Source organism: Trachypithecus francoisi, unplaced genomic scaffold, assembly GCF_009764315.1.
Source record: "Trachypithecus francoisi isolate TF-2019V2 unplaced genomic scaffold, Tfra_2.0 Lachesis_group17, whole genome shotgun sequence".
Classification (NCBI taxonomy): Eukaryota; Metazoa; Chordata; class Mammalia; order Primates; family Cercopithecidae; genus Trachypithecus; species Trachypithecus francoisi.
Window position 1 is genome coordinate 104,182,864 of NW_022681462.1, and position 24,253 is coordinate 104,207,116.

At 39.2% G+C, this 24,253-nt stretch overlaps 1 pseudogene; it reads left to right on the forward strand.

Annotated features, from left to right (window-relative positions):
• Positions 1–20,965: 20,965 nt before the first annotated feature.
• On the forward strand, positions 20,966–21,848 carry LOC117063048 (annotated as a pseudogene).
• Positions 21,849–24,253: the final 2,405 nt, after the last annotated feature.

Here is a 24,253-nt window from a genome sequence, read left to right on the forward strand (position 1 = left end):
GGTTTAATTTTTTGCTAGAAAAATAATCAAGTTTCCAGAACAATTTTTTATGAAGGTTGTTTAAAAACAATGGTTCTAATATTTGAGTACACTGAAATAAACTGTTTTGAACAAAGACTAAACTTTATATATTCCAACAAAAAAAAGATGCTTTCGTTTATTAGGTATTATGCAAGTCTAAGATGCTCACTCTGGCGTATTAATGCCTACTTTCTTTGTCTTCCTGTACCTGGATGAAGGGTGGTTGCAGGCACTAAACAGAAATAAGTGTCTTTAAAACAGACCTTTATAAGGTGCATTGCTTAGCTGGTTGGGCTATGCCTAGTGTTATTCAGCCAGTTTAAATATTTATCTGTAAATGTATACAGGATCTTTTAAAGATGATGTGAAGATTTGCTTAAAATGAGAAAACCTCCCCTCTGAATGGAGAATGACAAGGTTTCCCATGCAAGTGATCCCACATCCTATGGTGTTCTGGGGTTACCCTTCCCATCTTCTCCAAATAAAACAGCTTGAGGTTTTTGGTTTTTTCTTTGTATGTCAGCCAGAGCCCTCAGCCATTATTTTGACTCTTGCTCGGCAGAAGAGGGTAGGCTTGTGTTTGCCTGAATTGTTTCTCCTTAGTGGCGTAGCTTCTAACAATTATAGGTTTTAACTTTTCTCCCCGCTATTTAACTCCATACATTCCCCAGATCACACTAGCGAAACAGTGAGGTTACAACAGACCTTTGATCATGGAGGTTTTCCAAGAATAGGTATGAATTGCAGAATACACTAAGAAAGACTAATTTATTGGCTTAAGAGGGTTGGCCTTGAAGCCAAATTGCCTCCACTGAACTTCATTTGCTGTATAACTTTTGGAGTAATGGCTATCTACTATTTTTGACTTGCCCCTAAATCTAGTAATATTTTTTCAGAGTCCAGAGTGCTAACCATTACACAATGGAATAGTAATATTTTTTCTATTGGCAGCACCTTGTTTCTTCTTTGAGGAACCCCCCCTTTCCTACATCCAGTCTATGGGTTCAGCTGGGGCTGACTTTATACCTTATGCTCCAGAAACTGATAGGGGTTTAGTCCCAAAATGGACAGTTACAGTGATTTCTAACAAAATAGACATAGGCTCAAGACATTAAATTGTGAGAAATAACCCAGAACTTTTGCTGGAAGCTATTAGGAAAGATGCATGCTCTCTCTAGCCGTGTTGCTAAGGCATGTGAAATGCAAGGCTGCTACCACGGGGGGAGCATGTGTGCAGGACACTGAAGAGTTTTCGAAGCACACGAAAGCAGAGCTGAGAAACAGAGACAGAACCCTGGTGACACCCCTTCAGCAAGGACACGCAGTGTCATGGTCTGCCTTAGTGAGTCACAGTTTCTTATCAGAAGGGTAAAAGGATGGCATTGGAGCCAGATGGCTTCAGTTCCAAACACAGGTTGACTCTCCCCAGCTGTGTGATCATGAACAAATCATGCACCCTCTCTGTGCCTCCTCATCTGTACCTACTTCAAAGGGTTGGGAAGGTAATCTATGCAAGAACTTAGAACAGTGCCTGGAATATACTACGAGCTTTATACGTCCATGTTATCATCATGCATTATTGCTAGTAGTTTTTCTTGAAACCAATTACAACTTAGTTTCTGTCACTCATAATCAAAAAGATCTTCTCCAAATAGCTCATAGTGGTGTTGTTGGATTACATAAACAGTCTCAAAAGCCCTGACACATACAGGCTATTCAGGTATTATTTGTTATTGTTATTATTGCTAGCAACGACATAATTATTCTCATCTTCTTTTCCGTCTTCAAAGCATCATTCTTATTAAATGGAACTATTACTCCTCAGCTCTGAGAATTTCTCCATAGCCATATTCTATCCTTAAGAATGTGCACCTGACATTGTGGGCATTCTTTTCTCCTTCTGTCTTTTCTGACGCAAGCCTGAAACAAGCAAATAGCTTTTATTTTATTATAGAGTTCACGTCTGCATGACAACCATGCCATTTCTTAAATATCCGACAGCCATTAAAGTACAGTGTTCAATATAATTTTTCCTACTCCAGACCTTCATCTTAGACACACCAATTACTGGTAGATGCTTTATAATTGCAAATTTCTCTTTAATCTATTTTGGATTTACTTCTTAGGAATAGTCCCATGCCTAGCCATTGTCACAAGCAGCAAGGATTGAAGGACAAAAGGTTTCTTACAGTTGTATCCACCAGTCGTAAATGGTAAGCAGTGAGTTTTGACATCCGTCTCTTCACTTGGCCACTACAGAATCATGAGAGCCCATAACTGATGGGATTCAAGGAACTGATTCCACACTGGTTTCATGTGGATTCTATTCTTGGTGTCTCAGGATATTCTCACACCCCTTGGTCTGGTGTCCCCAGAATGTCTGTGTTTTTCTTCAGAGTATATATTATTGATCAAAGAGCAATCATTTCTTAGTTTAAACACATATTTAGCTTACAGTGTACAGATACATAGTCATTAATGTGTACTTTCTATAATGGCTGATGAAACCATAGTAGCCTTCTGTCTCTAACCTAAGCACAGCTTCTACTTGTATTTCGATTTTCTCTATGGGATCACTGGAGGCTGCACGCCCTCAGTGCTTCAGTGACTGGCTGGGATGGGAGTTAAAGTCACGCTGGAGGGAAGTGGTTTTCCAGCAGAGGATCTCAACTATAAAAGTCGACTCCCTATTGTATAGCACTGTGATATTTCCTGTGGACACCTTTAAATGCCCTAATGATAAGAGCCTGTATTATAGTTTAATGGTTTTATGCTCAGTATCATGTACACTATCCAGAGGATACTCCCTCCACTTAGAATTCAGTTCTCATTCTCCCCAGCAGTTCATCCCGTCTCACACACACATACACACACACACACAGAGCAACTTCTTCCTACCTTCCAGAATATTGCTAATTCTTGTTTCAAGTTACCTACTGTATTCTCTGGTAAACCTTCCCTAACTCCACCAGTTGGATTAAGCACTCTTCTCTTCTGGGGCTTCCGTAGTGATTTGTGTGTGCCTCTCCTTCACCACAGTGAGACAAGTTAACTATTTCAGCGACCCTCCCTCATTTAACTATAAGCTCCCAGAGCATGGCGTTAACATGACCATGAATATTTGCTGTGCTGACTGCTCTTGATGGCCTTATTCGTGGGCTCCTCTCCAGTGTGGTGGGCTCAGGGTGTGTCAGACCAGTAGACACTGAAGTCTCGCTTGCTCATGGGAGTGAGCTAAATCTCATATGCATAGCACTTGGGGTTCTTGGTTGCAAACCTCAGGAACCAACTCAGGCTTTGCAGTTAATGCTTTGAGCCTAATTCAGTGGCAAAACCATGTGTTCACACAAACACTGATATAGCAAGAAATTCCTTAAGTACTCAGAGATCACGGATATTATGGGATGACCAAGTTAATCAAAAGTATATTTAAACATTTGGAATCTTTTAACAAAGCCAGTTCATAGACAGTTATACTGTAGAGATTTGTATGGCAGGAGCGTACTCTGGCCACTGAGCACATGTTCTGAGGTGTCACCAGCGGCACTCAGGAGCAGCTGCCCTGCTCAGTCTCTCCAAGCCACCTCCATCCCAAGTCTTTGCTTAAGCTCTTAGCTCAGGCATAAGAGGCAAAAATGTTTCCCTCTGAATTGACCTCATTAAGTGGCGATTTGCGCTTTGTGTAAGCAGAATTATTGTTGGAAAAATGTAGTAAAAAGGAATAGTGATCTGTAATTTCATTTGCAATTATATTTTTATTAAAACTGTAAACAACTGAAATTCAGATTTCATACAACGTATAGTCACCCTAATAGCAATAACATTTTGCATATTAAATATAAATGAAAAGTGCAAAACCAAGATATTTTAGTGGTCTGTGGAATCTAAATTTGTATAAGGGTTGATAGAAAAAGTAAATTTCTTGATTACATAACAGTTGGTACAGATTTAAAACACTGCTTAGTCTCCTGATGACTAACAGTGTTTCTAATAAGAAACATGAAAATACCAACATAAAAATAACTTCAGAGGTAAAGCAAGAAATACAGAAAAAAATATAAAAATGATTTAAAAAAATAACCGGCCGGGCGCGGTGGCTCAAGCCTGTAATCTCAGCACTTTGGGAGGCCGAGACGGGCGGATCACGAGGTCAGGAGATCGAGACCATCCTGGTCTACACAATGAAACCCCGTCTCTACTAAAAAATACAAAAAACTAGCCGGGCGAGGTGGCGGGCACCTGTAGTCCCAGCTACTCAGGAGGCTGAGGCGGGAGAACGGTGTGAACCCGGGAGGCGGAGCTTGCAGTGAGCCGAGATTGCGCCACTGCACTCCAGCCCGGGCAACAGAGCGAGACTCCGTCTCAAAAAAAATAAAAAAAAAATAAAATAAAATAACCATAGGTAGGGGCAGAAGGGATGAATACTTTTTTTAGTTGAGATATTAAAAATAGTAATTATAAGAACATAAAAGTAACGTAGAATGCACTATAGATTACAATATAGGTCAGATCCTATTACTTCACAAGTACTTCATGAAGTATGTTTTCATACAATAGATAACAGAATGTGAAGCCTATTGTTGATTACCTACCAGGCATGTTTACTAAATCAAAAAACATACAATCATGACAAGTTTTTAAATAAATCTCATTTACAAAAATCATCATAAGAATACGAAGGACATGAAATATCTTCATCTTAAATCATCCACCTGCCTATAGGGGTAGGGCTATGTGTTATATTAAGCCCAACTGCTGAATAATTTGTGAAAAACTGGGGACTGTTTGCTCATCTGAGTTCAACATATATTTTCCCCCTCTAGTTCTAAAATTAATTTGTGTGAAGAACTTGTCCAAACAAAAATCACTCATGTTACGAAGATGCCTCCTACGAATTAAGAAGACAAATACAGACATGAATTAATGATGATAAATACAAAATGTTGACACTTTGTAATGCAGTCCCATTATATAAATAATTTTATTTTAACCTTTTTATTCATTTTAATTGACAAATAAAAATTGTATGTATTTATCACATGAGGTGTGACATATATTTACACAATGTAGTATTTAGCCTTAACAAAAAGGTCGGTCATTGGTGACCACACAGATGAACGGGGACATTCTGCTAAATGGAAGAGACAGGGAAGGAAAGACAAAAACCACATGATTATCACACTTACACGGGGAACCTAAAGCAGTTGAACTCACAGAGAAAGTAAAATACTGGTTGCTAGGGGGCTGGGGGCTGGGGTGCTATGTTGGACAAAGGGTACACATTTCAGTTAGACAGAAGGAATAAGTTCAACAGCTCTAATGAACAGCATGGCCACCAGAGTTAATAATGGTGCATCATATTCTTGAAGATTGCTGACAGTAGATACTAAAACATGATGTTTTTGTGATTAAAAAGAATTACTAAAAACAATACACATGTGAGGTAATGCACACATTAATGAACTCAAGACCTCCCTCCACTTCCCCCACCCCTGAATTCTGGGGCCAGCCTCCGCTATCTCTTCCAGAATAGAGGCCCAGGTCCTGACAATGGCCTGTGAGGCCCGCCCTGGCCATCCCCACTGCCTGTGTGACGTCCACTCCACACTTTACAACCTCTCTTCCCCTCTGGCCCCTTGCTCTCTGGAATCTCACCCAGGTGCACTCCCTCCTCCAGCCTTGCACAGGCTGCCCTGTCCTCTGGAGCACCTTCCCAAGACCTGTCCTGCCATCCTCAGCAGCATCACTGTTCAGAGAGCCAGGCCCAGGCAGCACAGCCACTAAGCCTCTTGGAAGGGGGCACATAGACCTGATCTGTGGAAATCCCCCATTTTAACAGAGCTGTAGGTCATAGAGACCTGCCTTGCCTTGCAAAACAAACCCTATGTGCGTGAAGCATTGAGATTCTCTAACAGTTTGGCTGCAAAGATATTTTATGACGTACATTATGAACAAAAACAAAATATAGAGAGAAGTCACATCAAAGTTGTTTTCCCTAATGTATGATATATGTAAGCATGAACACGTCTCCAAAAACATATCTTTAGGTGCCAGCATGCTTTTAAGTTCTGAGGTTTTAAGATGCCTCCTCTGATAATTTCTTCTTTTAAGACAACTTGAACTAGAGCATGTCAAGCAAGGACAGAAACATGCAAGCTCAAAGAACAGACGACGGCTCATCTCTCAGAAATGACGAAAGGCTGTGAAACTCAACTTCCGAACTCTGGAGTTGCTGGGTTGTCTGGGAACTGCTGGAAGCATCGGCAAATATGAAAAGAGTTGAATCTCTTGGCTAATCAAGAAAATGTGGAGTTTTGTGGTAGCTGCTAGGCTGTCTTTGTTGATTTTACCTCTTAAAAAGAAGAGAATTTGCCTCAGATCATTGTAGAACTTTGGACCCTTCACACAGCTAACTTTTTCATCGCTCGTAAATTACATAACCTGCGTTCCAGATATTTACATGTCTAGAAGGCTCTCGGTACAAGTCAAACTTGATTACTTTTTACTCAGACTTCATACTTTCATTTTTAATTTCCTGAATGCCATTATAAAAAATTAGCCGTAGAAATTCAAATCAGACACTGAAACCCATTTCCAGATGGCAGAAGTGATGACTTGAAGGTCACAGATACCAGGAAGTGGTCTGACGTGATGTGGAAACTTCCTGTGGTGTAATGTACGGAAAATCTCCATGCCCAAAGGGTGGCATTACCTTTGCACAGAGTAGGCGGGCCAGGCAGCTCTGGGCATGGGATGATATAACCTCCCCAGGAAACTTTCTTGGTTGCCAGATTAAAAAGCTTCCCATATGTTCAATCTGTCCCAAAACTCCAAATACTAACTACAGATACGGACTTTAAGTGATGGCTGCTCAAATCCCACACCTCCACCCACCTCACCCACCCTGGGTATGTAGTGTGCCCCCGCCCCAGCCCTTAGTCCTGTGAATCACATTAGCTGGGGCAGTCTTCACCCCTGTGGGCTTGGAGAGATTTTACTTTCTGAGGTTTTAAGATGCCTCCTCTGATAATTTCTTCTCTAGCACTCCATTCACTTCTCTTTGCTCCTTTCTCTTTAAATAAAATATATCCTTTTATTTCTCTGAACTAAGATCTCTTGAAAGCATTGTCAAGACAACCACAATCTCCGATACGTGTTTCTTCACGCAGAGCACCATTCACAACCTCCGACATGCGTTTCTTCACGCAGAGCACCATTTGTCTTCATAGGCTTCCTCCAGACACTTCTCCACAGCCCTTTCTTTGTAAACTAAAAAGCCTTATAAATAAATATTCCTAATCAAAGAGTTTCTTCACTAAAAATAGTATTAGTACGGATTGTAAAAGAACTAAGTTATATCTAACCTCCTTGCATTAAGTTGTAGTGACATCTTCTCACTACATGGACTTGGAAACCAACTCATTGTGTGGACTGGTGGTTGCTGCCACCAAAATGTGTGCATTTTAGCTACCCCAGCCTTCAGCCCAGGCAGCAGGAGAGGTGTTCCTCCTCAGTCTGACCAGCAGGGACTTAATGTCTTAGAAATGTCTCTCTCTCTCTGTCTCTCTCTCTCTCTCTTGCCCCTTCCTTCCTTCCATCCTTCTTTCCTTACCCCCTCCCTCCCTTTCTCTTTTTTCTTTCTTCTCTCCTTTTTTCTCTCATTAATCATCTATGTACCTCCTACCCATTTTCCAAACTGATGTAACACAAGATAAATATAAATAAGTAAGGAAATTGCAAAAAATATAAATATAAAGTAAGAAAACTGTCAAAGGAAAAGATTAAAAGAAAAAAATGGGAAAATGCAGAGATGAAGTATTATAAAAAGTAAGTCTTCCGAAATGCTGTGCACTTACAAATGTGTTGCTAACCTTCTTGGAAGCTGAGACAGAAGACAAATCACTCGTGAGAAAACATGACTACTTTTTTCATGAAGACCTGAAATAATTCTTCTGGAGTTATTATTAGAGAGGATGCAGATGATGAATATGACTAGCATCATCAACAGCATCATCGAGTCAATGTGTTAACTTATCAGGCTGTCCCTTGGTTTAAAATGCTCACGTTTCCTATTGCGTAAATACAGTTCAGTTAAAAAAGCTTGTTGAAGAGGTCAGTGAGAGTTTCTAGAGGACAGTTAATGTGTGTCTTGAGCATCCTATGTACCCAATGTGTTCTGTGGGTCTCAGTAACATTAGCAGTCTCAGTGATCTCAGCCTCTGTGTGCAAAATTTTAACAGATAAGCAAGTAAAGTTTACTGTATGTGCCCAGTTTCTGACTTCATGTCCTAACAATGGAGGGGTAGAATAAACTTTACACATATATATTAAATCCAAATTTTACAACAGAAATGGATAAAGAATATAGTTTGAGAAGGAATATAAAATATAAGAAATGTGTATTAGCATAATGCTAAATAAGCATCTATTTAAAAGGAAAATGTAACTTTAGTATAAAAAAGAGTAGTTAAAGTAAATCTAAAATAGAATTTTTCACATAGCTATATATTCAATTAATACAAATGAATGAATGGACAGATATCATTTTAAGAGTTATCCTTACATCTCATATATATGTCAAGCATATTTTACTTCTATGAGAAAACATACACTTTTCATAAAATTTGAACATGAATGTTAATATATCTAATGTTATTATAAAACCTCCAGGCCAGGCACAGTGGCTCATGCTTGTAATCCCAGTACTTTGGGAGGCTGAGGCATGCAGATCACCTGAGGTCAAGAGTTGGAGACCAGTTTGACCAACATAGTGAAACCCCATCTCTACTAAAAATACAAAATTAGCTGGGTGTGGTGGCGCATGCCTGTAATCCCAGCTACTCAGGAGACTGAGGCAGGAGAATCGCTTGAACCCGGGAGACAGAGGTTGCAGTGAGTTGAGATCGCACTCCAGCCTGGGCAACAAGAGTGAAATTCCATCTCAAAAAAAAACAAAAACAAAAAAAACGAACCCTCCAATTATTTTTCTCTTCACTGTCAGAACACATACACACAGATACACACTTTAATGTCTTCATAAATGCATATACTCATGCAACCACCATGATCAAGGTATAGAACATTTTGATCCATTCAACAAAGATGCCCCCTTTTTATGGTTAAGCCCTTCCCACTCACCTAGACCATGACAAGCACTGAATTGTTTATTGCCCTTAGAGCTTAGTCTTTCCTAGGATGGCATATTATGAAACTGTAGCTTATGTATTCTTTTATTTCTGGCTTCACTTTGCTGGAAAGTTTTGAAATTCATTTATTTATTTATATACCTATCAATAGTTTATTTTCTTTATTGTTGACTAGTAGTCAATTTTATGAATATACCACAAGTCGTTTATCCGTTCTTCAGATGATGTACATTTGAGTTGTGTGCAGTTTTTAACTTCCATGAACCAAACTTTTAAAAATATACATGTATAGGTCTCTTTGCTCTCAGTTATTTTTATTTTTCATGGATAAATACTTCAGGCTAACATTGCTGGATCATAAGATACGTAGATTTGGGTTTGATAAAGGTTTTCCTAAGAGATTTCACAATCTTTCTCTCCCACCACTGATGTATGAGACTTCCAGTAGCTTCACATCCTCACCAACACTTCGTATTGCGAGAAATTTCACTTTGCCATTCTGATGAGTATACAAGTGGTCTTAATGTGTATTTCCCTAATTGCTAATAATGTTGAACACATTTTTGCTTCTAATTGGCCATTTTTACATCTCTTTGGAAAGTACCCATTTGCCTACTTTGTAATTATATTGTCCTCTTATTGATTTGAAAGGATTTCTTATTTATGCTGAATACATTATAAATATGATACGGAGTGCAGATAATTTAATAAATTTTTACCAGTACTTTCTCCCAATTTGTGACTTCTGTTTCATTTCTCTCTGCAATGACTTGTAATATTCAGTGCACAGATATTGTGCATATTTTGTGAAATATACCCCAAAATATTTCACAATTTTTATGTGATTGTAAGTAATTCTGGTTTTTAGGTTCAAACTCCCATTGGTTATAATATATAGAAATAAAATGGCTTCTCATTTGTGGACCTTACATCCTGTGACCATTGTAAACACTAAACTGCTACCAATTTTATAAATCCTTAGACTTTTCTAACTAGATGATCATGCCATTTCTGAATAAAGGTAATTTTGTTTCTTTCTTCCTGATCAGTTTGCCTTTAATTTATTTATCTTGCTTTATTCTACTAGGTAGAAGTTTCAATATAATTTTGAATAAAAGTGGTATGGTTGGACGTACTTTCCTTGTCACTTTTCCTTTGTTTTCTTGTTTCTTAGGGCAAAAGCATTTATTTAAGTTTTCGTATTTATTGCAATAAGTTGTTCACAATATTCTATTATGATCACTTTAATATCTGTTGTATCTGTTCTGATGACCCATCTTTCACTGGCAATTTGCGCCTCCTCTGTTTCTCTTAATGAAACTAACTAGAATTTATAGATTTTATTCTTCTTTGCTTTTGCTTTTATTAACTTCCATTTTCATTGATTTCTATTTTCATTTGTATTATTTCCTTCTGTTAGATTTGAATTAAATTTGCTTTTCATTTTTGTAATTTCCTAAGTGTAAGTGTAGATGATTGATTTGAGATTTGTTTCTAAACATTTAATGCTATAAATATTCCTCCATGCAATGTTTTAGCTCCATATGACATATTTTGATATGTGTTTTCATATAATCCAGTTCAAAATATTTCCTTACTTCCCTTGTAACTTTTTATCTGACCAGTGAATTATTTATAAATGTCATTTTTAATTTAAAAATATTTTGGATGCTGGGCATGGTAACTCATTCCTGTAATTCCAGAAATTTGGGAGGCTGAAGTGGGAGGAAAGCTTCACCCAGGAGTTCCAGGATGCAGTGAGCTGCTGTCGTATCACTACATTCCAGTCCCAGTCCTGGCAACAGAGCAAGACCCTGCATCCAAACATAAAACAAGTTTAATAGTGTTGTCCAAATTTTCTAGAGATTTACTAATTTTCTGTGTATTTATCCCATCAACAATGGAGACAAAAAGAAGTGTTTAAATTTCCAACAATATTTATGAAATTTAAAAAAAAATGCTGTTTTGTTGGGGTTTGCTTGATATTATTAGAAGCTCTGTTATATATTTAAAAGTTTATTTTTCATTCTTGATGAATTGACCCTTAATTATTATGCAATGTTTCTCATTATTCCTGGTAATACCACTTATGCTAAAATCTACTTCATCCAATGTTTATATAGCTAATCCAGCTTCTTTGTGAATCGTGTTTCCACGACCTACTGTTCCCTCTACTTTTTCTAACGTGTGCTGCATGTAGACACCACATAGTTGGTTCTTGCTTTTCATTCAATATAAGCATCTTGAGCTTTATCTTTCAAGAGACTAATATCTTACATAATTATTAATATATTTGAATTACAATTTGACATCTAATTTGTCATCTCCTATTGGTGTCATCTTTTTTTTTTTTTCTGTATTTGTCCCATTTTCTTAGTTTGAAATAATTATGTTTTTGTGTTTCCATTTTGTCTCTACTTTTGGCTGATTGGCCTCATCCTTTTTATTAGTTACTTATTTCTCTGATTTCTCTGAGGTTTGCAACATTCATATTATTCTTAATACAGATGACCTTTAAATAATATTAAACTACAGCACATGTAATATACAATCCTAGCAACTTTTTTCTCTCTCCTCCTATCCTTTGTACTATCGTCATACATTTTGTTCTTACATATGTCATCAAACGCACAACTCTTTGCATTATTTTTATTTAAATGATTTACCTATTTTGATATGATTAAAATGGGAAACGTGTCTCATATAGGTAGCTTATATTTACAAATCACGGCTCTTGCATTCCTTTGTGCATATTTTAATTTCCACTTGCTATCATTTTTCTTTTGCCTCCTGAATTCCCTCAGCTTTTATTTGCATGAGAAAGGCTTTATTCACCTTTATTCATGAAAGATATGTATGCTGGGTGTAAAAATCGGTCTCTGTAAAAACAGAATATTTACTTATGGACCTGACTGGTTTTTTTCTGCCAGGCTCTTAACTACGGTGTGTTGAGTCCATGCAGTCTGCACTTGAGTCCTATCTGTTTTGTTGTTTCCGAAGTTACCCTAGGTGTACTGCAGCCTTCAAAATCCTTCAGTAGTAGCCTGCCACTGGCCTGAACTTAGTCTGGGACCTGGAGTGCCAGAGAACACGTTCAGTCATCCGGCTTTACTGTCAGTGTGCCCCCCTCTCGGACCACATGCCCTTCTCAGCAGCCGGTTTCCTGCTACCCAGTGGAAGGGGCTGTTGCTGTTACTGAGAGCAAAGCGTGTGTTTTCTCAACTCCAGACTCAGGCTTAGGCAGGCTCCGTGTGTCTGAGCTTCAGGAAAACAACGTTCTTAGCATCCTTTCCTCCCCCAGGGAAATCACTCTGCATAGTCTGGAAGGCAGGCCTGTGTCCTGCACACACACCCGCCCTGACCACAGGTGACACTCTGCTTCGTAGCTGGGTGTGTGGTGTCTCCATCTCTGCCTCCACAGCCAACTCCAAGGTTCATTGTATCAGTGCAGACTCCTGGGGAGGAGTGAGATTTGGGCCTAGGGTCGTGCAGGGAGAGGGGTGTTTTTACCTTTCCTCGGTGGTAGATCACCGTTTCCTGTTATCTGGACAGGTGTGTTTCCACCCTTCCTTCAGGGGCAGATGGCATTTGCCCCACGTTAAGAAGGGCCCAGGGTGCAGGCAAGTTTTATGTCTGTACCTAAATGCACATAAGTTTCCCATGGACTCCTGTGTTGCCCTCAAAACTAGGCAGTCCCTGCACAACCGTGTCACTGAAGTGGAGAGGGACCTTTGGGGCCTGCAGTGCTGCCTGCAACCCTTCCTGTGAGCACCTGAGCTGCCCGTGGGGAAAGGCAAGCTGTAGGGGTTATGGGGGCAGGTGCCTGGTGTCTAGGGCTCCCAGGGATTCCAACCTGCCAGTAATGTTGGCCCTGGGCTTTCAGGGGGCCTCTTTTTCTGGAGTGCTCCCATATGGAACCATTTGTGTGCCCCATACTCCTCAGAGGAAACTCAGGTCACATGGGGGGGGGGGCTTGCAGCTTCATAGTTTCAGTACTCTGATAGTTGCAATAGTGCTGATAGTTGCATTGTTGCAATAGTGCAGATAGTCTCAAAAATTATGATTATGATTTTTTAGATTATCCACTTTTTTCATTGGTAGACTAAAACAACGTTCTCTTTTCTGCTATTGAACATATTTCCCTCTTTAGTGGTTATTATCCTCTAAAAATATGGAAACCCGTGTTCAGAGGAGTTTGTTTGCGGTGGAACATAACGGCGAGTATTGGGTGCAGACTCGGTGCGGAGTAGTTATTATGGACTAACCTGACCCTGATCACAGGCGGGGCTCCCTGATTTTAAAGGTGAGCAAGCATCACTTTCTGATACTTATATCTTGAAATGATATTGGAATATCTTCGAGTGGAAAAGGGCACATCGGTGTGACTTTGATTTTTTCAATGTAAACTTATTGTTTAGAACAGTTCTGGTTTATAGAAAAATTGAAGAGTATGCACATTGTTCTTGCATCTCCTTCCCAACACACACAGTTTCCCTTATTTGCATCTTGCATTGGTACACTGCGTTTTATAGTTGATGAGCCAATATTGGAGTATTCTTGTTAACGAAAGTCCATAGTTGACGCCAGTGTTCACTCTCGGTGTGGCACAGTTCTATGGGTTTTGACAAACGCATAATTTAATCTATCCACTATTATAATATCACACAGAATAGTTTCACTGCCATAAGAATCCTCTATGTGCCATCCATTCATCTCTGCCCATCCCCACCCCTGGCAACTGCTGATGTTTTTACTGATGCATAATTTTGCCCTTTCCAGAATGTCACATAGTTGGAATCATATATAGTTTGTTCAAATTGACTGATTTCACTTTATAATAACGCATTTAAGAATCCTATTTTTTATAAGTATTTTCTACAAAGCAATAGATTCTATTTGTGGAAATAATGCTCTGAAATTTTAAAAGATATCATTCACCTTCCTCAACTTCAGTTTCTTCATAAAATAGGGATCGATCATATATATTAATTTCTATCCCAAGATTTTTGAACACTGAAAAGATAATTTACATGTAAAAAAGTCAAATGTTAGACAAATATCATTTTTCTTAAAATATTGTAATGAATGCAAAGATATGAGGGATTTGGGGAGGGGAATTAAAATTAAAATGCAAGCCAATTCCTGACATGAATGAGAAAGGAAAGTATATGAGTTCTGTTTTTGCTTTTGATGTTGTTTGATAGTAATTTCTTTAAATTACTTATGTTTCCAAGATACTATCATGATACTTCAATGAGAACACTTTAACTCAGAGAAAGATAATCATCTTTGTTTTAGTTTATTTGTTTTATAATAAGGAACTACTATTTTAACTTTTGCTTAGAGCTCCTAAAACATATCGGGCTGAAATTATTTTAAGTAAAAGGACAAAACTGTGTGTGTGAACTGAGTGTTTCATTTATACACACCATATCATCTTATCTAAGGGGGAAAATCCTATTCTCCACAAAACTTTATTTTCTCCCAATGGCTTTCATATTGAACAAAAGGATTTTACTTTTGATATTTGCACAGACTTGTCCAGGGCTGATGATATTTTTTTGATTTTTATATTAGCAGGCTGTGTTGTCAGCTCGGTATCATTCAAGAAGTATGAGTGCATATTCAGGTGTCAGAGAAAATCTAAAATCATGGGGAAAAATATATTTATGTCTCATGAAACGATTGCTATTCTTGGATCATTTTGGGGATTTCTAAAATACTTTTTGATAAATGAAAGATTTAAAAGTCTCTTCTCTGAATCATCTTTCTCAACTTTTCCTTGAACTTTATTGTGAGAAAAAATATAGTATTTTTATTATCTTTTTCTTACTTAAAAATAGAGCTTAGGCTGCCTAAAATTTTAACAACTTTTATATAAATGTACCTTTGTTCTTACGTATCAGAGGGCTAGAGGAAACAAAAGAACTATATAATGTGTGCATTTTAGTCTTACCAGACTAGAACAAAGACTATTTTATGTAGTAATGTTTATTTTGAAAAACCATCTGGACAAAACCCTAAACATTAAGGGCATAGTTCAGATATGTGCTGAAATTGCTATGTATGTTGACAGAATTTACCACTAAATGAAAAAATGAGAAAATTTTATTTTAAAACCTTCCCTCTATCATGCCATCAGCACTACAACCCCACAAATAACATGAAATCAGTTGCATTGTGCGAATGTTTGAATTTCCTTGGACTGTAACCCTCCTGTTGACCCTAGTTTGAGACATTGCATCAAATCCCAAGATTGAATAATCTGATCTGGAAACTCACTGTCCAAGGTTTCTAATTCTGGTGTCTAACAATTCACAAGACATCTATTATTCCAGCATAATTTTTTGCCAAATGAGGAATATAGTCTATGAAGTTTTATTTCTAATTGTCTTTTAGGTATTTATTACTTTAAAAATTTGATAAATAACTGCTTTATAACCAAGCATAAACTCGTTTCCCTAAGCCAAACAATTCAGCTTTCTTCTGTAAAGGTGCCAGGAATTTGCAACCTGCTCTTCCTCCTGCTGTGTGGTAGTCGTGGGCACTCCGACTGTGATCTGGTAGTCGTGGGCACTCCGACTGTGATCTGGTAGTTGTGGGCACTCCGACTGTGATCTGCTTCTGTGAAAACTGTCTTTTAAGGGAGACAGCTCCATTAGCAGTTTCATCAGTCAGCCTAAGAGTATCTTCTATTCATACTGATACTTTGGTGGTTTTTTTTTTTTTTTTTAATTTTCTTACTAGTGCATTCTAGAAATTAAAAAAAAAGAAAAAAGAAAAAAACACCATATGAAAAAGAAATTATTCTGTAGTCAATGGTTTGCCGGTGCAGGAGGGAAAGCAGAGAATTCTGGCTGAGAACATCCTGAGGGAGCTGCTGCTGGTTCAGCTTGTTACCATCTGAGCGTGCGTGGAAGCTGCCCTTGCTATCTGTTATTGAAGCAGAGATTCTAGGACTAGGTCGTCTCCAGGTTCCTTTTCAAGGAACTTTTTCTGCCTTCTTTTGCCTCCGGTTCCAACTGAGAGACCTGAGAAGCTGACGGTCAGATCTTTTCCACGTGAAGGCATTCTGGTTCGAGTGGTAGAGAACTCCATAGCAATGCTTAGAGTGCACTCGTTGTGGCCTGGATGACGCTGTAAATGTAGAGTCACTTTCAAGGTGGTTTGTACCCTGGATTTACATCAACTGCTGATATGTGTAGTCCTGGGGCTCTCCAGCCTCCCAGGGAACAGTTCTGTTACTGGTGGCAAATCTATATCCCTATGGTTCTGTAGCAACCTGAATTCCTGCCTCCTCAGAAGAAAGAATTTGACTGAGGGCATGAGGCAGAAGGAGAAACCAAAGCAGGCTTTAGAGAAGGAGTAAAAGTTTATGAAAAAGCTTTAGAACCAGAACAAAAGGAAGGAAAGTACACTTGGAAGAGTGCCACACGGTCGACTTGAAAGCCAAGTGCATGGTTTGACGTTTTGACTTGGGGTTTTATACGTTGGCTGGCTTCCAGGGTCTAGAGCTGCTTCTCCTGCCTTGCCCAATTCCTTGGGAAGCTGCTGATCACCAGTTTCAGGTGTTTTCTATCTGTTAGGAGAATGGCTTTCTCTGATGCTGGCTGTGACCAATTATGACTTTAGAGAGACAGCTAACAACCACCTGCCCATCACCTGATGGTCACTGGACACTCCTGGTGTATGTCAGGCAGGAGGAGCCCTCTCCTGCCCTGCTCACACCTGACTAGCTACCCACTGTAACAGTTTCAGTGGAACCACTCGAGTTATTGAAATGTGTTCCTGAGCCTAAAACTTAACTCCAGCAATTTTCTTGGCATTCTATGCTACCCGAGATTATAGTCTCTGGTTGTCCCTTGAGAATGAGTGGGGTTAATTTCTAGAAGTACCATATGACCCAGCCATCCATTACTGGGTATATACCCAAAGGATTACAAATCATGCTGCTATAAAGACACATGCACATGTATGTTTATTGTGGCACTATTCACAATAGCAAAGACTTGGAATCAACCCAAATGTCCATCTGTGACAGACTGGATTAAGAAAATGTGGCACATATACACCATGGAATACTATGCAGCCATAAAAAAGGATGAGTTTGAGTCCTTTGTAGGGACATGGATGCAGCTGGAAACCATCATTCTCAGCAAACTATCACAAGAACAGAAAACCAAACACCGCATGTTCTCACTCATAGATGGGAACTGAACAATGACATCACTTGGACTCGGGAAGGGGAACATCACACACCGGGGCCTATCATGGGGAGGGGGGAGCGGGGAGGGATTGCATTGGGAGTTATACCTGATGTAAATGACGAGTTGATGGGTGCTGACGAGTTGATGGGTGCAGCACCCCAACATGGCACAAGTATACATATGTAACAAACCTGCATGTTATGCACATGTACCCTAGAACTTAAAGTATAATAAAAAAAAAAAAAAATTCTTCGATGAGAAACACATTTTGCAAAACACACTGCTCTTGACAGTTAATGTTCTTCTCTGCTGAAACTTGCTCATCTACTTCCTCAACACAATCTGCATTTCCCATCGGCTCCTCTAATTCAAAAAGAAAGTTTATTACTCTGATACTTAATTTTTAAGATCATCTGGTATACTCATCACCCCTCCTTCCTTGTGTACCTTGATTCTATTCCTCTGCTTATCTCTCCACCTGTATTTATTTATCTTTACATCCTATCCTTCAAATTTAAACTTTAGTTAATCCATATAAAAAATCTCAAAATACAAATATAGCACATTTACTTGGTTTTAACCAAGTAAAGGTTTAGGCGTCAACCCCAAGGTTATAGGCTACTGGGTTCATTAGATTTTTATATCCCATTAATGTGTACCAAAAGTCCATGAAAATATTTCTGCTAATCCACATAACTGAATCATTTTACCTATTAGAGCTAATTTCTAGCATCAAACAAGCCACTATTTTCACTGATGAAAATCTAATATGTATTATACTAATCAGTAAAGCCTCTGGATTTGATGAGAGATACACGTAGTTGAAAGAACTTATAATAGCCTTCTCTAAAAATTATTCAGAGTAAATGACAGCTGATCACCAGCACTGGGCTATGAATACCTAGAATATAGACTAAGCTAACCCAATGCAAAAGCATGCATTCAAACACCCTGACACATGAACACACCCTGAATTGTTTTTAATTACAGTCTCATAATACTTTCCTCCAGAATGTGAGATTTTGGGTAGTGAGGACTTGTGTGTTCATCAGTACATCATTACTTCCTATGACTACGTCTAGTACATAGTAGGTACTCACCAAATCTTTCTTGAACATCTTTTATCAGATACAGTTAATACACCATCAGATCATTGAGGAGGTGCATGAATAGAGATTAAAATCTGGCAAGAGAGACCCTGAAGGAAGAAGCCCATGTCCCATTAGCTTCTGAGGACAAGACAGAACACAGAGAAGGACTCTGTCTCAATTAGAGTGACTGCCTTAGAAACCCTGGTGACATGTCCTCACCAGCTTCACCCCTTAATGGCCTTATATCCAAACTTTATTACAGAAGACTCTGGCTAATATCTCAGTTTTCATTCCCGTTTTTTTGTGGTCAAAAACATTCTTCTCTTTAGCATGAACTGCTTCAGAACAGGAATTGTGTCTCATCTTTTAAAATTCTTAAGCTCAGTAAAAAAGTTTGTACTCAGTATTTATTGTATGAATGTAAATAAATAAAAAACACAAAAAAGTTTCTAAACATTATTGGTCATTTTCCGGTGCACAGATAATTATAATCTAAATTAGTAGATTGAAACTGTATTGGCATCAGCATGTCTTCTGAATGTCCATTTTTGTTGTTATTTGAAAGGATTTTAAAAACATTTTACACAAAATCTTGAATGAGAGGATTTTTCTAAGAGATTTTTTAATGTAGAATGCAAGACAAAATAAGAAGGTCTGGTTCATTGATAGTTCTGTTAGATTGGTCTCCAACAGAAAAAAATAGATACTTATCAGAGTTGTTTCTCTGTACTATATGAGAGGAGACATTAATAAAGTGTGTTGCATAAAGCTGAACAAAAATAAATGGTCTGTTATCTTCCTTTTCGGAGGCAGAGTTGAAGCATAAAGGACTTTATCCACAGTTTGAAAATATCCATAGTTTGAATATAATATATGCTTTTTTCTTAGTGTGGGCAATATCTGTGCTTTTCAGGGAGGAACAAGCTCTCGGAGGTGTCGTCAGCACCTATCTCTGTGCACACCCGCCACTCAAGCAGCACATTTAGCCTGCAGCTAATGTCTGCTGTGATGGATTCCCAGCAAGCCTCTCAAAATGGATGTCACTCCAGCCTCTTAAAGGATATTTTTTTGGAATTGTTTAACCTCCTAAGAAGCAATAGAAGTTCTTAAAAATAACTTTTATGCCAGAAGTTGAATAACTTTGTACAGCTTGTTTTTGTTTTTACCAGAATATGTAGAGAGAACTTAATGAGGTGCCATATGTCAAGTCTGGAGTCAGATTAAAAACAAATAATTAAAATATATCCCTTTTCCATCAAAACAGATTGTGATATGTTGGTGGAAGGAAACTGAATCTGACATGTCATGTTTTGACAGTTATTTTTTTCAAGAAAAAAAAAATCAGTCATATTGTTAGAAGTATTGTACTTGAAAGTTGTATTTTTCTTACTGTGGCATAAAAAACTGGAAATGTAAAACGGTGGAAAGTTTTAAGTCATAATTAATTGAACCTGCCATATCTATTAACCTGCCATCATGAACTAAGGAAGGCACATATTTTGGGACATATGGAAGCATGTGAGGAACATTCGTTTGGCATAGAGACATCAAAGAGGAAGAGAACTGTTGCAAGGTTTTATGTGTGTTGAGGGTGTGATGTGTGTATGTGTGTGTTGTGTGTTTGGGCAATTTCATATTTCTCCCTAAATTCAAATTGACTTTAACTATACAACAGATTATTCCTCAATGAGGACATTTTCCAGTATTTTTTTTTTTTTCATGAATGAGAGGCTGATAAGTTCTTGTTGACTTTTTTTTTTTAACATTAAAATACTTTAGGCCAAGTCTTCAGTATGTAAAAGTAAGAATATAACTTGTATAAATAATGAGATTTCTATTCTTACTTCGCAGAATGGCATAGAAATAAAGCATTCATATTGCCACTTTGGTCAGTCCCACACAGGAATATTTGATGGCATCCTCACCACAGGGGACTTAAAACACATAACCTGGCTGTAGAGCAGGAACTTTTCAGACCCCACCTGGATCTAACTAAGCAGTGGGGCTTCTCAGAGGAGGAGGTAAAACCCTGGGATCTCTTGTTAAGCCAGTTTCACACAGGGAACTTAAATGAGCCTGGAAGCTCCATGAGGTCACAGGATTAATCAAGATGGTAAAAAATAACAACACTTTCTGGAGATGAAGGTCAGGGATGCTCAGAATACACAGACCAGCATAGGTGGGATTATCCAAAAGCTAGTTTCTCACCCTAAGAGCCCAGTTCTTTGAGAGTATACTTTCTTTCTGTTGGGTGAAGCTAGGAATGTCACTCAGAAGGCTTTTTGAGCTATTCGTGCTAATTATATCTGTGACAAACTTGCACCATTCAGGGCTTTGTGCCAGATCTCTGGTTGGGAAACTGTGCGACACTATGGGAGCTTACCTGCTCACTAACATAGAAGGACCCCTGGTGGGAGTCTGTCCTGAGCGGCTGTTCTCTTGAGCAGTGGTCATTTATCTCTGTTTGCCTCTCTCCCACCTAAGTGCGTGCCACCACCTCATGGAAGATTCGACAAACATGGACACGAGCACCCTGTGGCCCCAGAACTATCTTTTCAGTTGTGAACTAAAGGCCAACAGAGATGATCACTTTAAGGTAGATAATGATGAAAATGGACACAAGTTATCTTTAAAAACAGTCAGTTTAGGGGCTGTTGCAAAGGACGAGTTGCACATTGTTGAAACAGAGGCAATGAATTACGAAGGCAGTCCAATTAAAGGAACACTGGCAACTTTGGAAACGTCTGTACGGCCAATGGTTTCCCTTGGGGGTTTTGAAATACCACCACCAGTGGTGTCACGGTTGAAGTGTGGCTCAGGACCAGTGCATATCCGTGGACAGCACTTAGTAGCTGTGGAGGAAGAGGCAGAGTCAGGAGATGAAGAGGAGGAGGATGCGAAACTCTTTAAGTATATCTGGAAAGCAATCTGCCCCTGGAGGTGGCAGCAAGGTTCTGCCCCAGGAGGTGGTAGCAAGGTTCTGCCCCAGGAGGTGGCAGCAAGGTTCCAGAGAAAAAGTGAAACTTGCTGCTGATGAAGATGATGATGATGAAGATGATTTTGATGATGAGGAAACTGAAGAAAAAGTGCCAGTGAAGAAATCTATACGAGATACTCCAGCCAAAAGTGCACAGAAGTCAAATCAGAATGGAAAAGACTCAAAACCATCGACACCAAATCAAAAGGACAAGAATCCTTCAAAAAACAGGAAAAAAACTCCTAAAACACCACAAGGACCTAGTTCTGTAGAAGACGTAAAAGCAAAATTGCAAGCAAGTATAGAAAAAGGTGACTAGCTTCCCAAAGTGGAATCCAAGTTCATCAATTATGTAAATAATGGCTTCCGGATGACTGACCAGGAGGCTATTCAAGATCTCTGGTAGTGGAGGAAGTCTCTTCAAGAAAATAAACAATGTGTTAAAAATTTTCTGTCTGTCTTCATTTCTGTAAGAGTTGATGTCTGGCTGTCCTTTATATAATGCAGAGTGACAGCTTTCCCTGCCGTGTTTGATAAATGTTGTCCAGGTTCCATTGCCAAGAATGTGTTGTCCAAAATGCCTGTTTAGTTTTTAAAGATGGAACTCCACCCTTTGCTTGGTTTTAAGTATGTATGGAATGTTATGATGGGACATAGTAGTAGTGGTGGTCAGACATGGAAATGGTGGGGAGACAAAAATGTACATGTGAAATAAAACTCAGTATTTTAATAAAGTTAAAAAAATGGAAGGACCATCCCATCTTTTATTTGCTAGAAGTGAGCATCTAAGCATTATCCCAGAGATTCCTTTGTAGGGATTTCCAGAAATCATCTCCTAGCTCAGTGTTGTGAGATCTCTTATCTTAAAGATGCATTCATTGCTGTTCCCTCTGGGGTTTTGTTGTTAAACTGAGGAAGGTCACAGAGACCATGCACTTTTCTCTAGACAGCCAATGTCATAAACCACCAACTGAGGAGTAGCGTACAATTTGTAAAGTATTTTGATCTGAAAGTCAGGAAGCTTGGATTGTAATTCCAGCTCTGCCATGGACCAATGTCGTGACCTTTGACATTTAAATAACTCTTTTTTTTTTTTTTTTTTTTTTGAGACGGAGTCTCACTCTGTCGCCCGGGCTGGAGTGCAGTGGCCGGATCTCAGCTCACTGCAAGCTCCGCCTCCCGGGTTTACGCCATTCTCCTGCCTCAGCCTCCCAAGTAGCTGGGACTACAGGCACCCGCCACTTCGCCCGGCTAGTTTTCTTTTTTTTTTTTTTCTTTGTATTTTTTAGTAGAGACGGGGTTTCACCGTGTTAGCCAGGATGGTCTCGATCTCCTGACCTCGTGATCCGCCCATCTCAGCCTCCCCAAGTGCTGGGATTACAGGCTTGAGCCACCACGCCCGGCCAACATTTAAATAACTTTTACCTCAATTTTTCCCCCTAAAATTGAAGTTGTTGTCATGTTTACCTCATAGGGTTATGGAAATGATAAACTAATGATACCATCCTTACCTTATGCTCACAGCATGACAGCACTGGTGACCCTCAGCAGAGGGGATTGCAGGAGAAACCTAAAGAATTAACTAAAGAATTCTGCTTAAAGGTCAGTACAAGTGTGGAACTATTAGGGTTCAAGCCCCAGCTCTTGCATTTACCATGAGACCTTGACTAAGTTAGTTAACCTCCCTGTGCCTCAGTTTCTTTCCTTGTTAAATAAAGTGCTAATTTCATAAGGTTTTCAAATATAAACCATTGTAAGTTCTGAACTGAAGGTTGTGTGCAGATTAAGTGGTCTTATATGTATATTACTGTATCCCCTAATGCTACAGAATGAGGCTTGCAATTGAACATTTCGAACCCATTTTTCCTCACTATCCACATACATCTTCCCTCTGGGTAGTAGGACATGTCCATGCCATGATTGACTTCTGGCTCTGCAGGTCTGTATCATGTGTTGATGCTATGGGTGGTAGGAGTATTCCTGGCGGCATTCCACACCTGAACATCTAGCAACATCACAACCATGCAAACTACGTAAATATTACCAACTTGAACCAAACTAACTGCATCTCCACAGTTGACAATCAACAAATACAATACATAATACAATCATACAGTATTATATTGGAGTTTATGAATATATATAAAGAAGGAAAAGGTACAACAGGCAGGGGAAATCAGGAATCACAGCTGGAATGGAGTGAAGGAGGTGGAGCTGAAAACTGATGCAATATTCAATGCAGGGCTTAGGAGAGGGCTCATTAAGAAAGCCAGATTTGGCCAAGCACAGTGGCTTATGCCTGTAATCCCCGCACTTTGGGAGGCTGAGGCAGGCGAATCAGTTGAGCCCAGGAGTTTGAGACCAACCTGGGAAACAGTGAAACCCCATCTCTCCAAAAAATACAAAAATTAGCCAGTCGTGGTGGCACACCTGTCATCCCAGCAACTTGGCTGAAGTGGGAGCATCACCTGAGCCCTGGAGGTAAAGGCTGCAGTGAGCAGAGAGAGCACCATTCCCTGCATTCCAGCCTGGGAGACAGAGTGAGACCCTGTCTCAAAAGAAAAAAAAAAAAGGCAAGATTTGTGTGAAGACTTACTGGTAGTGAGAAAATTAACAAAGCAGATTACCTTAGAAAAGTTACTTCCGGCCGGGCGCGGTGGCTCAAGCCTGTAATCCCAGCACTTTGGGAGGCCGAGACCGGCGGATCACGAGGTCAGGAGATCGAGACCATCCTGGCTAACACGGTGAAACCCCGTCTCTACTAAAAACTACAAAAAGAAAACTAGCCTAGCCGGGCGACGTGGTGGCGCC